This window comes from Bison bison, unplaced genomic scaffold (genome assembly GCF_000754665.1).
Source record: "Bison bison bison isolate TAMUID 2011002044 unplaced genomic scaffold, Bison_UMD1.0 scf7180017864251, whole genome shotgun sequence".
NCBI lineage: Eukaryota > Metazoa > Chordata > Mammalia > Artiodactyla > Bovidae > Bison > Bison bison.
The window spans coordinates 1,290,115-1,293,878 of record NW_011494823.1 but is presented as its reverse complement, the minus strand read 5'-3'; the positions used below and the strand labels follow the sequence as shown (position 1 = coordinate 1,293,878).

General features: G+C 43.6%; 1 pseudogene; it reads right to left on the bottom strand.

The window, feature by feature from the left end:
• Nucleotides 1–1,449: 1,449 nt before the first annotated feature.
• Nucleotides 1,450–3,757, bottom strand: LOC104994099 (annotated as a pseudogene).
• Between the last annotated feature and the right edge of the window lie 7 nt (nt 3,758–3,764).

Sequence of the window (3,764 nt, the reverse complement as noted above, 5' to 3'; positions counted from 1 at the left end):
CAGCATTATTATTTGAAATGCTAAGTTAAGGGTAATTTTCATTTTAAACACACTCAATGTGTGTATGGATTTTCAAATTTTTAGAGCAGTTATAGATTCACAGAAAAATTGAGCCTAAAGTACAGAGTTCTCATATATGCCATTCTCCACATCCATACAGCCTCCCCAGCTACCAACATCTGGCACCAGAGCAATTCATTTATTATGATCGATGAGCCTACATTGACACACTGTCACTCAAAACTCAGTCTACATTAGGGTTCACTCTTCCTGTTTTACTCTCTGTGGGTTTTGACAAATGTATAATAACATGTATCCACCAGCATAGTATCCCACAGGATAATTTCACTGCCTTAAGAATCCTCTGGGCTCTGTGGATTCACCTGTCCCTCCCCATTAACCCCTGACAACCACTGATCTTTTTACTGTCTCCACGGTTTTGTCTTTTCCAGAATATCATACAATGGGCATCATATATTACATAACCATTTCAGATTGGCTTCTTTCACTTACTAATATACATTTAAGCTTCTTCCATGTTTTTCATGGCTACATTTTAACAGTAAATAATAATTCATTGTTTGGATATGCCACAGTTTATTTGTCCATTCACCTACTGAATGATATCAACATTGCCTGCCTCCATACTTAGCAAGTATAAATGAAACTGCTATAACTTTATGTGCAAGTTTTAGAATGCACATATGTTTTCAACTCATTTGAACCAATATAAAAGAGCATGATTACTGCACTATACGATGAGTATGTTTCATTTCTTAAACTGCCATTCCACAGTTGACTGTACCATTTTGCATTGACACCAGCAGCCAATGGGAGTCCCTGTTGCTTCACATGAACCTCACCTGCATTTGGTGATGTCAACATCCTGGAGGATACTCAGGCAAACTCAGTTACAAATAATGAGGAACTGAGGCCTCCTACTATCAGCCATATGAGTGACCCAAATTAGAAGTGCATCCTCCAGCTCCAGTCAACTAGGTGTGCAATGGTATGCCATTGTTTGAATTTGCATTTCCCTAATGAGATATTCCCTAATGAGATATGATGTGGAGCATCTTTCCATATGCTGATTTGCCATCTATACATCGTCTCCTGGGAAGTGTCTGCTTAGGTCTTTTGCCTGTTTTTTTTTTTTTTTTTTTTAAGCAATCATCTGTTTTATTATACAACTCTATAAACAGAAGATGAACAGAAATACACAATATACTTACCTGTACATGTGAACCTACTTTTTTAGCTACAGATATTTATTATAGTTTATACTGACTTTAATTTTATAGTTCATATCTATGTATAACCTTATTGCAATAAGGGCAAATTCTACATGGGGAGATTCACAGGCCAATCACATTAGGCATCACCAGTACATTCAAAAACTGTACCTCATATAGGGGTGTATCTTCCCTGATCCTGTCAATTCGAGTGTCTTTACAGCTTAAGCTCATTTGCTATATTAGATGCAATGTTTTTAAAGGCAATAGACGTCCCGGATATTCGCTTGAAGCGGACCCCGTTGAGGGACAGTCGTGGCAACTTGCAGACTTCCATCTCCCACTGCACGAGGCTATCCTGCCTGGCATCACCATGGACGCAGAAAAGCAAAAACCTCTCTTTCTGTTCATAATCACAGTTATTTGCATCTAACACTTTGCGGATTTCTCTCATCATGTCTTTGGGGTCCATTGAACTAGTTAGTGGTCTTCATGCTCCACGTGAACCGCAGAGAACGTGGCTTGGAATCTTTACCCTCCTCCTTTTCTCTTTTGGTTCCCCTGTTGTACTTCTTGAGGTATCGGCTCTGCCACTGGCTTCGCCTTCACTTGGATCCCTGCGGATGAATTTGGATGTTATTTTGCTTATTATACCAGTGGACGTGCCCCTCCTGGCGTGCGCGAAGGCCCCAGTCTCGTGGGACGGGGAGGCGGGCGGCCAGTTGTAGGCGGCGCTGCGGCGCTCGCGCAGCTGCTCCCCGTGGAAGGTGCTGCGGCTGGAGCTGCCGCAGGGGAAGCAGGTGCGGTCGGGCGTCGAGGCGTTACTACTGTGAGCAGATGGCGACGCAGCGGGCACGCGCTGGCTTGTGCCAGGCCTGTAAGCTTCAGAGCTGTCTTTAATGGTTGGCAGTGTGACTTTAATAGGATGGCCGGAAGCGGACGTGGACTTCTGGTGGCGGGGTCATGCTGAGGGCACAGCGGAGGCCACGGCGGAGCCTGCAGAGGACATGCTGCTCGCGGACATCTCTGTAAGGCTGCTGTCTTTTCCGTTTTGCAACAATGTGTATCGATCGGTGGTTCTTTCACAGACATACGTATTCCTTCTTGCCATGCTACCTCCAGGATACACATTGTTACTTGGAATAGTTGAAGACTTTTTTCTTTCTGGCCCTACAAGAGGGCTTGCAGTCATTTCACTTTTTGATCCAACTGTTGTGCTGCCAAGTTTATGAGCCACATCTTTGTCCCAATCCTCTTTCTGTTCACTTTCCACGCTGTTAGCCTGAGGCCTTTTGGTATATGATACAGCAGGAGGAATGGATGGACCAGCATGATCACTAAAGCGTCGTTGCCTCTGGTTTGCCGAGATGCTCCGCTGGACCTTCAGGTGAGCAGGGGACTTCAGGGTGCTGTTGTTTAAGTCACTGCTGGGCCGGGACCTCTGACACAAGTTTCCACTGGATAACGATTCACCCCCGTCAAATTCAGGTGGTTTTCTACCTAGAAGAATATAAGTAGCCATGACTTCATCATATTTCTGATTTATTAAGGCATCATTTACCTCATCTCGTACAAAACCCATGGTGATCATGATATCTATTCTTTTTGTGTCATTGAAATCTGGTTCAGGCTCAGCATGTGGCTTTAGTTCTTCTTCTTCATGACCAACATTCATCCACCGATCTTTCATTATTTGTTCTAAGCTGCCCTCTTAATTGGATTCAGCACTAATAATTTCTTCAAAAGGTTTTCACAGTCTGTGGACATATAGAAGGGAATACGGTACTTCCCTCGTAAGACCCGCTCCCGCAATTCCTTTAAATTCTGGCCGTCAAAAGGCAAGGAGCCACTGACTAACGTGTAGAGAATGACATCCACTTCAGGCCCGTCGTACTTCTTCCCTTGGAAAAGCTCAGGAGCGGCATAAGGTGGGCTTCCACAAAATGTGTCCAACTTGTTCCCGACTGTAAATTCATTACTTAAGATCACGGTGAACAATACACTTTTGATGACAATACTGTACAGCAGATACAATCTGCCTAAATTTTGCACGGGCCTCTTTTTCTTTCATTCTTCCATGGGCGACTAAGTAATCAAATACTTCACCCCCACTCGCGTATTCCATGACTAAATAGTCTTCCTGTTTCAATAACTTCAAACAATTTTACTATGTTAGGGTGATTCAATATCTTCATTATTCGTACTTCTCAAAACAACTTTTGTAGACTGGTAGGATTTAGCTGAGTTTTGTCTATTATTTTCACAGCAACCTCTCTACCGGTTAGAACATGCCTTGCCAAATTCACTTTGGCAAAATTTCCCTTCCCTATTGTCTTTTGTAAACGGTAATTTCCAGTGTGAGGCTGTTCGTCTGTTGCTGACATAATGGAGTTTCTACACCGAGGGATGTTCTGTCTGCTACTTGATTTGGTTGGCTGGATATGGGGTTCAGTATATCCATCCACAGATGTATGGTTCTCCGTGTCCCGCTCGTTCACGGTCGGCAGTGGCGTCCGAGCCGACATTTTGTGC